An 11251-nucleotide genomic window follows, 5' to 3' on the forward strand; every position below is an offset into this window, starting at 1 on the left:
AAAACACTGAGAATTCCAAGTGAAAAACATTTTTTTTTTAATAACACACTATGGGAGTCACAGCTAATTTGAAATTAAAACCATCTATACCTTTTTTTTTTTTTTTTACATAAGGCCGAGTGTCAAATCTTTCAGAAATAAGTATTTTACATCTACTCACTTTCTAAAAAATTTTTAACGATATTACACATTACCTCCCTCTGGGATTCTACCTGCACAATGGGGTGTTAATCCAAAAGCTTTCCTGCCTCTCCTCCCTTTCAGGAAACAGTACTCCTTTTTCCCTGGATCAAGGCTGAAGATAAATATTCTGTTGTATATTTAGGAAACTTACCAAAGCCTTTCTCAAGTTCACCTTCTCAGAGACAAAGATGCATCATCCAGTTCCCCCAGCTTCTTTCCAGAGGCGTTTTTTCTGGCAATAGATTCTAGATTTATAAAGAAACGATGAAATCATTACTATACTGAAGAATATTGCAAGTCTTGACTCAACTTTCTCATATGAGGTTAATTATTAAATATACCTTATCCACTGGAAGGTAGAATCCTCTGCTTGAGTCTCACAGGAAAACTTAAGAAGAAATAAAGAACTCCCTGAATCTTAAATTGTAGATATTTTTCCCATGATTGGGATGAAACTTCTATATACTGCTCTGTAAAGAGCAAGCTCAAAAGGGAAAACAAGGTACGAATTCAGTAATTCAGACTTACAGCAAGCTAGCATATGAGAAGTTGGGAACTTTTCTATCATCTTCTCTGCACAGGAAAATAGCAAATAACTGGTTCACATTTAAGCTGAGAATGAAGAATATATTATTTGGCCAGACATCTCTTTACATTAGAGGCTATTTAAAGAAGTTTATTTCGTAGGAGATGCTTTGTGAATTTGGACAGTGGTAAAATACAATTGTCTACTTAAAACAGGAATGCCCTCTTGAGTTACCATGATAGTTTTTTTTCTCTGTAGTACACAGCAGGACATTCAGATTACCTGTAGTATACATTACTGTGTGCTACAAGTTTAATTTATTTTTGTTTTCAAATTATTGAAGTTTATGACAAAAATCTTTCATATCTCATTCTTAGCTGCAATACAAATTTCTTTGCCTTCAATGAACAAGCTTAAAAAATTCTGTGGTATTAATTGGTGCACTTTTTAAAATTAAAAAAAGCTTGACAAGTGATGAGGTCTTCAGATGTTTTCATCTATAGGTGTGCTGAGATGTGGTTCAACAACAAATATCTTTGTCTGCTGTTTGAAAACAAAACAAAAAGCAAAAAAACAATCCCCAAATCCTTATGTATCAAGTATGTGGTATATGAATCCTTTCAAAAGACACAGGAATCAACCTGCATCAACCTGAATCAAGGTGATTTTTTGAGTACCAACAACAACCTTGATTATTTAGACACTGCTGCAGTAGAAAGCAATCCAGGAAGAAACTAAAATCCTCAACCTTTGCACATCAGCAGCAGGTATAGCCTTTACCAAGAAAGCCATTTTTCTCTTCTTGACACTCCCACTGCCACTTGAAGTGCAAAACAGCTCTAGGCAAGAGCTTAGTTCAGCACTGTTTCTTCTCATTTTCTTAGTACTTGGAGAATAGCAATAACTAAAACCAGATCCTTTAAAAATACACATTTAAAGAAAATAGTTTTCAGGCACTGCATCCTGATTAAATAATTTCAGCAATATTTGACTGCCCACAAATAGATGTACTGGCTACTGGAACAAATATCTAAGAGCTTCCTTGTTAAATCATGGACTGGTAGCTCCGTGTCACCCACAGAGCCCTGGTTCAATTCCAAGCCTCCCCCAACTAATGTAATGCCACGGCGCTCACATGGCTATCTCCTGTCCTAATTAACCAGGAGTCTCAGCTGAGCTCTCTGCTGGATTTTAATTACAGAGTTATTAATTCATGGGGAAAAAATTGACAGATGTTTCAGGTTGGTCGTAGCAAATTAAAAGGCAGGTGCTTGGCATAAAAACTCAGAAATGATTAAACAAATGACTCATGGATATTTAGCTGTTTTACAGTGAGCAGTGTACATAGTACCACTTAGTATATTGTAGCGCAGGGTGACTTTTCAGGATAAAAATAACAATAGCAACAGATTTTGCTCTGTCTAGTTTTTAAAGCTAAAGAAGCTTATAAATCTGTGTTTTTAATTTGGCTTATAGCTATTGCTGGATTCGTTTTACTCCTCTTTCCTCTAAAAAGAAAATCCGCTATTTTCTTAGGTTGTTAGTTTTAAAAAAAATGTGTAATACCAAGGTAAATGAAGGAACTAGTTGGATATTTCTATCATTATTGTTACTCAAACTGAGCATGCGTATAACACGAAGTAAAAAACTAATTTTCATCTCTTAGAATGGACAACAAATGTTGTCATAATTTTACTAATAACTTTAATCACTTGACAGAGCAGCTTAGAAAAATGTTAGCTTACATCAAATAAATGCATTACAGGAAACACAGGCATGGCCTGAAAAGCTACCAAGGTCAGGATTTTAAGGAAAGCAAGAAGAAGCCAGTGCTGTGATTTTGAGCTCCCCATCAATTATGCTCTTCCACAGGAGTCTTTATCTGAGGTCTCAGCAAGTCTCATCTATCACGACGGTAATACACAGTCCCTTCATCGAACTGAGGAAACAGCTGGTTATTAAAGAGGGTCATTTGGATACAGGTTCCCTGTCCCTGTTTTGGTTTTGTTTTCTTTTTTTCTGCTAGGGAAGAAAGTATTATGAAGTTTGGATGTTTTGTTTGTTGAGTTTTTTTAAACTAAACACACATATGCAACTTATGGTACAATCCTCTTACAATTAAGCCATTTTGTGTCACATAAAAATGACGTAGTGTTTTGCTCATTTTAGGATTTCCCTAGTGTTTTGGGTTTTTTTTTTTAACAAGAGGAGAGTCCAAACTATACTTCTAGTCCAAGTCAATCAGAAAATTGTTCAAAGCTAAAACCCATAAGCTTTCATTTTGAGAATGCAGAACCAGGTATGCTGACAATTTCAGAACCAGAGTCGAATGAAAACAGATTCCCAGAACAGTTTTGATTTTGACAAATCAGGATTTGTTTATCAGAGGTGTTTTGTTGGAAACATTTCTCCCCAGCTGTAGATTTTCCCATGCATTAACTGCCTCAGAGCTAACAGGAAGTTAAAAAAACCAAAACCTCTCTGCGATAGTAGAGACAGAGCTATGGGGACCTACCAAAAGGCCCACTTTAAAGGCAGTGATTTCCCTATTGTCAGGGTGGAGGAAAATTTTGCCAACTTGTTAAGTGGAAAGCTATATATCTGCCACTTAATAGAAGAAACAAATAAATACCGATTTTAATGCTGTAACTCAATGAAAGCTGAAGAATATCTTTCCTTGTTGCTAAGGGAGGCAAATATTCATCCTGTTTCTTAATCTGAACACAGAAACAAAGTCTGCTCATGTTTGGGCTGAGCTCCCTCCTAAGGAAGAAAGTGTTTGGATTTCTTTTACTTCCACCACAGTTCCACGTGGTTCGTGATGCTGTCCAGTGCGCAGGGCTCTGACCCGTGGGCTTTCTGCACAGTTGGTGCTCATGGATTAATGCACGTGGCCTAAATGGAGATTTATGGCATTGTCACCTCTGCCTCATGCTAAGCCCAAGCACTGTGGAGCAGGGGAATCACACGCATTTCTCATGGAGTTCAGACTCTTAGTTTGCATTGCAGTTCACTGGGGTTTGCAGCAGGAATATAAACCAAACAGGCTGTACAGCGACCTGTCATGGAGCCCGAGCTCACTGTAATTAAGTTCAGTAAGAAGAGAAATTGCAGAAGGTACATCCCCTGTATCAGGATGGAGCAGGGTAAAATTACTGCTCGTTGGTCCTCTGAAACCTAAGGTAAAAATCTCTGAACCTCTGCTCAGAACAGCTGTAAACCTCAAAATATACTTACTGCTTTAGCAGCTTCTCCAATACTGATGTATTTGGCAAACATTTCTCTGTGGTACATTTTACCCAGGGAGCTGGAGCACTGGCATTTGCAAGACCATGCAGCTACCAGTAATTTAATGCTGTGTGAAACAATTCTCATTATGTCTAAAAGGCACAGTTCACGCACTGCAGGAATCCCACTGGTATTTCCCAAACCAGAGAACAGTTTTGGATGCACTGGGCCTGCTCGCCCTAACAGACAGCACGTGTTCTGTGGGCAAGCTGGAAATTTCACTTTGTCTGAAAACTCAAGTTTCACCACAGCTTTCACTGGGTAATGATGCACCCATGTCAGCAATGCAGGAACTTTTTACTACAATATTTAATGCAGTAGAAGAGTATAAAAATTATTTGAGCTGTTTGTTGTGAAGACAGCTGTGAGGAAGAGCCTCCAAGAATTAGTTTTTCTACCAGGATCAATATGTCAGAGGTCTTCCCATACTAGACCATTACACTGAGTCTGTTGCTGCTTATTAATGTAATTACTTCTGAAAATAAGCAAGAGTTCTTCCATCTTTTCTACTAATTTAGGACACTGATTTTTCCTTGCAATAACATTCACTTATGTGCACTCCCTACTTCTGATCTTGTAAACAGAAGACCACTAAATTGTACATATAGCTCTTTGTTCTATGCAAAGCCCAATACTAGGAGGTATCAATAGTTAGATGCAAGTTGTTCTCATCACCAAGGACAATGCTGGGCTCCCGCTGACGCACCTGACAAATCACTGTCTTTTGGCAGTCCTACTTAAAGCAGCTTTTGAGATCCAGCAGTAAGTAACTCAACCTCAAATCGCCCCACCTCTCTCAGAGTGAAATTTTGTGTCAGAAAATGTTGCTGAACAGTCAAAGTGGATATCAATAGCTGTCCTTGGTCAAATGGGAAGAGGGGGAGAAGTTGAAGCTGGAGGAAATGCTATCAACGTCAAGAGTAACAGAGAGCAAATGACTTCTCAGCTCATGGTGAGATGTCATTTGCTTGACAAAGCAGTCTCCTGCAGGTGGGAAGCACAAAACTTGTTTCCTGACGTACTACATGCATGCTCACACACCCATCTTCCTTAGATACTTGGCTTGTGGTAATTTTGCAGAATTCACTCCAAAAACATTTCTCTAATTTCACAGAAGACCTGCCATACATTTCTCATTTGACTTAATATTTTCTCCTGCTTGTTTCTCATTTTCTTTTGGCCTCTAAAATTGTTGCCAGGCCCACTTCTCCCCTTTCTTATGATAGAATTGTTCCCTAAACAGTTTCCATCCTTGTATTCCTGGAACTGTGTCCACGATACAGATTTCTTCCATCATGAACTGAAACACAAAGCTACAGAAAGGGTGCTGACATCACTGCTCACTTGGCCCTTTTCTTACATCCCGCGTTTGCTTCGCCGCTGTGAAGGTGCCCACTCTGCAATCGTGCCCTGGCATAGACCTTTACAGGCTGGCTCATCTCTATACAACAGCCCCCAGACAGCTCTACCTGTATGGATCAGAGATCAGGCTATTAACTCTGAAGAGCTCAAACCTTCCCCCCATACTTACTTGTAATGCACTCTGGCGCTCAAAATCTCAGCTATTGTAAATGACAGCATCTATTAATTTTAGCTACTTACATGGTCCCCATTGCTACAGTAACTGAATGCTTTATACTCCTTAATGCATCTACCTTCCAATTCCACATTGAGGTTGTGAAAGAAGAAAGATTAAATGTTACAGTCATTAATTTCTCTGAAGTCCTTCTTTTGATGCCCAATTCCAGAGATGTGATGCTTGAAACACGCTCTCAGCTGTGTTTTGACCGGAGGCTAGAAAAACTTGCTTCCATGTCTGCCTGCAAAGGCTTTTGTCATGACAGAACCAAAGAGCTTGGCTCCTACTTTGTGCCTGTCTTCAGCAACAAGAGCAACAAGAAACTGGGTGCTCTGCTGGTGATGTAAGCAGTACCAGAGGATTCTCATTGGAAATATCATAGCATCAGCTTCCTAAAAGCATATAGAAATTATGTGAGGATGCTGAGGAGCCTCCTTAGTGTCCAGCCACTGTGGTTTTTATTTTGCAATCCATGTAATGAGCCTTGCTGTCCTTACACATCATGTAGGAAGTCTGAGCATTGTCAGGATTTGAACTTTGTTCGATGTCTGTAAACCCTTTTTTTTTCATCTAGAAATACGGAATTTGCCCAAGGTTACACAAGAGATCTGGGTAAATTAGGGAATTGAGCCTAAGCCTCTTATATCTTAGAGTAGCAGTCTAACTGTTGCTTTCAGAAGAGCTTCACTACATTACACCAGCTAAGTGTCTGGCTCAATCACTATTCTGTGGATTACCAGAGGGCAGATTAACTGGAGGCTATTGAATTTTTAAAACATAAAATAAATACCTGCTACAAGCTCTTAACAGTTTTCTCCTAGCAAGGTTTACAGGAATTTCCAACACTTTCCAATTCTGTATCTATACATGTACTGTAGTTGAGCAAAGCCTCATAACATTATTTAGGGTTAATTAAAAACAATGTCATTCCTGACATCCCAGATAAATTATGTTCTCCACTGCTATACACAAAAGCACTGAAACACAGTTACATTTCATCTGCTAGGCAAGAGTAACCCCAGCCCCTTTCAATCTGGAATTCTCTAACCACCCATGGACGATAAGATGTTGTGCATTTACCATCAATTTTGTGGGGAACGAGGGCTGAAAGCAGGGCAGACGGAGCCTCTCATGCAGTGGCTTGTTACTTATAATTTCTTTATTGTGAGTTCGTGCCTACCCCTCAGCTCAGCCAGATCCATATTCAGCTGGAGCCAATAATCCAACACTCACAGGTCAAGGTCACTAGTCCTAAATCGGTACTAGCTTTTTAACTGGTCTCACTTGAATGGTAATAAGTTTCAAGTAACGCTTAGTCTTAGCTTTGATTCAGTTAACAGTGCACCATCACCTTGTGAACAGGGTACTTGAGCTGCCTTTGGACTTTTGCTGTTCCTGTTGCTCAAATCAATCGCAGAAAATATGCAATGTTGTGCAATACTGTCAGCAGACTTCTGAATATGGATGGAAGTTTACCTACATGTGAAGAAAACGATCACTAGTTTTTCAGTGTTTCGTATCACTTCTAGTTTTTTAGTAAATCCTGTGCAAATGACATACAGATATAACAAAGGAAATTAACTCTACAGCCTGAAACAGCAGCTCAATGGCAATAGGTGCAATGGCACAGATGCAGTGCAGAGCATTCTGCCCATGATCCTGAGACTGCTCCCATGGAAGACAAAAAAAATCTTTCCTTTGCTCTTGTATCAGTCCTTTTACTTCTGAGCCCTAAAGGCAAGCCCAGTAAAATATAGCTAATTAAACCTCTGATCTTTAACCATTGTGTGGCTGATGTAGCCTTCACACACAGTATCACATAGCAAAGCTTAGACAAGTAACATCCTAATAACCCGCTAGTATTCATTAACAGCTATTAGGGGGAATTGGTTTCAAAGCCTCTCTTTTTAACAAAGAGCAAGACCTTTAAGTCTGCATATTCAAACTATTTTTAAAAACCCAGCTCAATTGCAAAGTGAAAGAGCTAACCCCTCTGAGGAAACGGTAATGACCTTCGCTGGTATATAGCTTGCTTTGCCTGAGGGTGTTTAACTTTGTGATTCAGTCAGTCATTTTGGACAATTCACAGTTTGGAAAGACCTTTGTAATTTCCCTCGTTCTGATGAACACTGTTAATATTTAATATTAAGCTATCAGTTGAGTCAATCTTTATCACCCTGTATTTTTTTTTCAGTTCTTTCTATATTTCTAATAACTGATTGTAAATATACTTTCCACAGAATGACTGATTTTATATTTTTAGCCAGAAAATCTTAGTACTTACCCCTCTGCTTTTCAAAAGGAAAATTATTAGGGGTTTCTTTTGGATTAGAACCATGATGTTGCCAATCAGCCTCTGCAAATAAACAGCCATTCAGTACTCTACATTCCCAAATAAAAATATTTTACTTAATGTATATTTATCTAATGCAAAGTATATTATTTCTAGTTAATCCACATTTCTGTAGCTGACTGGCAAAACATTATTAACTATAATACTATTAAGTAGCATCTCCTCCTTCTCTTTCAATGCATAGAGACTAGCACCAAGTATAGACACATCTGATGCATGATCAGACATGATATTTAACACACAAAAATTCCTTACCAGGACTCTGTTCAATCAGAGGTAGTGCGGCGCAGGTTATAAAACCAGGATGAAGGAGCCAAGACTCTTGGGATCTCATTTCTGGCTTTAGAGATGGCTTGCTGTGGTCTCAGGGAAAAAAAAGAAAAAGAAAAAAAAAAAAAATCAATCACCTCTCTATGCTGTATTTTACTCATCTGAAAAAATGAGATAACTTCACTGATCTACCTCACACGCACTGTGTGAGACTTCAATAATATTTGTGAAACTATGCAGTGATCTCATGGCAAGAAGTGTTCTACTGGAGCCCAAATGTCACAGATTGCTTTCAAATCGGGCTGGTATGGGAGCAAGTGAATGTACGTACCAGACTGACATGGATGGTCCTGTAGTTATCTCCATGATGATGGCTCTCTTATTGTTTCATCTCTTTTACAGCCTATTTCTTGGCCCATTTTGATGAGTTAGCATTGCCTAATACTTTATTTTTCCCCTCCAAAATTTCATGTGTCCTCCTCATCCCTGCTCACATTTTTTTCCTCACAAACTGCTCATGAATTGCCTTGGCAGTAAGTGATAAGTACTCTTACAATATGACTTATGGTTCACTGGACATGAGCAAACGCTGTCAAAGCCGATAACCTTCAGCGGGGACGGTAACAGTAGTTTCACTCACACAATCATTAACCTACTGTGCTGTGTGTGGTAGAGTTTTATAGAGTGGGGCCAGGCTAACGGCTTGGCAAAGGCAGGCTAGGCCACTGTCATGAAATTTTATTCATGAAGGTGACCACTGGCCATGAAATTCGAGTACCCAAATAATTGTGATATCATACATTGAGGAAAACAATCACCTTTTAAAGCAGCTCAGTGTGGAACTGGGAGAGTCCAGCAGATGGCTGAGACATTAGACTAGGACAGGAGACTAAAGGATCACTACTATTATAAAATCTATAAAAACACAGACAACCATGACAGCCGTCCATCTCTGTCTTTCTGCAGTGTGCAAAAGAACTAACTAGATTAATCTTAGAAGTTCAATACTGCACTCGTGCATTGAACTGAAGCCTCTTAGATGCAGAAAAAAGGTACTTTTATATCATTTAAGTGCTTTCCTTAGATATCCATTTTTTATAAGGCATTAAGTACCTACTTACCTTCAGCATGTGGCTAAATCTTATTAAAACCCACTGAGTTTAGGCACATGCTTAAATGATTTAGTAGCTTAGATTCTTAAATGAAAAAAAATAACAACTTGTTTTGCTTCTTTATCTGTATCACTATGAAAGCTGTACGTGGTAAAAGAACAACTGCCCCATAAATAGAGCAAGAGGAAGTAATATTCTTCTAGGATGAACAGATTGATCTAATACTATATTTTTTTTAGAACTTTCTGATGGTACCAGATGCTGCTGCTGACTAGCAGGTCTATTCCAGGAAGGCACAAATCTGCTAGGCAAAAATAAATGCACAGTTACAGTGACATGTCCTTTCACAGACGCCTGCTGGAAGTCAAATCTAGTGGAAGATTTACTTGCTGTGCACAGCAGGCCAGTACACAGCGATAGAAATTCCTGATATTTCTTGCACATTTAGTATATATTGCAGACTGAACCATTTCAATTAATACACATTTGGGAAAGAAATCATGTCCATGTGATTTAGCTGTGTGAACAGTGATAGTACTTGTGAAGACACCCTCATTCTTGGAATCACAGCAAGACCTTTTGACTACCCTTTCCCTTTCCTCTCTGTCCCATGGGGTCAGACCCACTCTGGAGTTCCCATGTTCCCTCTTCCAGCACAGCACAGCAGCAGTGTAGCACTCAAAGCACTTGGACACACCTACAGCCAACTTACTGCAGTTCTGAACTTGTTCCCATTTATTCTGAATTTTAGTTATACCTACTTGTCTTTTTTTAATAGAAAGTAAGCGTAGGGACCATGATGCAGTATTTTCCACTTGCTTCCAGGCCTTGTTAATGTCTTCAGGTGCTATGGAAATAATGATGATTTCAGCTTGTAGCTTTTAAAGAATAAGAACCAATCAAAATTTATCAGATACTCAACACTTCTCTGTCCTGTAAATGTTTTTTGAAAACAGAGAACTTATTTTTATTTCAAAACAAATTTCCATTTAGATAACCTTGCATTTATGAACAGAGAATTGCTAGAATTAAAAGTAACATTTCAAATCGACCTTATTCCATGAGACATGAAAATGCTCCAAATCGGAAACAAACACAAGTGTTGGAAAACAAGGATTCTAAAAATCAGTCAACATGGAGATGTGTACATGTCCAGGGCCAGCCTGGCGTTGGAAATGGAGAGAGTCTCGCTGCATTTACAAGCTGTGCTGAGAAGTGAGCCTGAAGTGTAAGCCAAAGGATGCACTGATGCAGCTTACGTGTTGCTTTTGGGACTCGAGCTGGCATCCTCATTCAGAGCTGAACAGGTCTGTGTGCGTGGAACAGAGCGGGTCAGAGATCTCTGATGCACCGTGTAAACATACCCAAGGCATCTGCATCTTTATCTTGACTCCAGAGACCTAATTTGATGAAGAAACAACTGAACTAGCCAAAAAGCAGAAACATCTGTGGGACTGGACATGGTTTTCAGTCTTGTTTCTGTAGTCAGTGTTGCTCAAAGCAAGATTTGCAGTATATTAACCCTTACTTGCTAAGGGCAACTGGATTTGCTCACCTGGTGGGAATTTTATGTCAAGACCAAGTTATTTCAGACTTCAATAACTGTGTGTTTCCTTTCGAATGTTTGCACTATATTGGTTACCTATTTTTCTTAATATTCCCTACATGGTTACAGAGCTGTGGGACCGGGAGGATGAAGAAGGGAGCTAGAGACTGTATCCATGTTACCACATTTTCCCTGTGGCACAGCGAGTGATCTTCTATTTCTGACTCCCATCTCCTGGCACTTCCTGAAGAAACAAACCGTGCTTGTGAGATGTTAGTCATGTAATTTAGTGCAGCACTGAACATTTCTAAGGTGAGGAAAACAATATGAGGATCCCTAAAAAAAGAGAACAAAACAAGAGCTGAAGTTTGCAAGAGGCTGCAGGGGCAGCAAG

At 39.1% G+C, this 11251-nt stretch overlaps 1 long non-coding RNA gene across 1 annotated transcript; it reads right to left on the reverse strand.

Moving 5' to 3' along the window:
• Window positions 1-249: 249 nt before the first annotated feature.
• LOC106893895 lies at window positions 250-8293 on the reverse strand. The gene is made up of 3 exons (XR_001413196.1): window positions 8185-8293; window positions 7861-7932; window positions 250-428 (listed from the first exon to the last, which is right to left on the reverse strand). It is a non-coding gene; the product is annotated as an uncharacterized LOC106893895 (long non-coding RNA).
• Between the last annotated feature and the right edge of the window lie 2958 nt (window positions 8294-11251).

The sequence above is a fragment of the Calidris pugnax genome, unplaced genomic scaffold (genome assembly GCF_001431845.1).
Source record: "Calidris pugnax isolate Ruff unplaced genomic scaffold, ASM143184v1 scaffold9, whole genome shotgun sequence".
Classification (NCBI taxonomy): domain Eukaryota; kingdom Metazoa; phylum Chordata; class Aves; order Charadriiformes; family Scolopacidae; genus Calidris; species Calidris pugnax.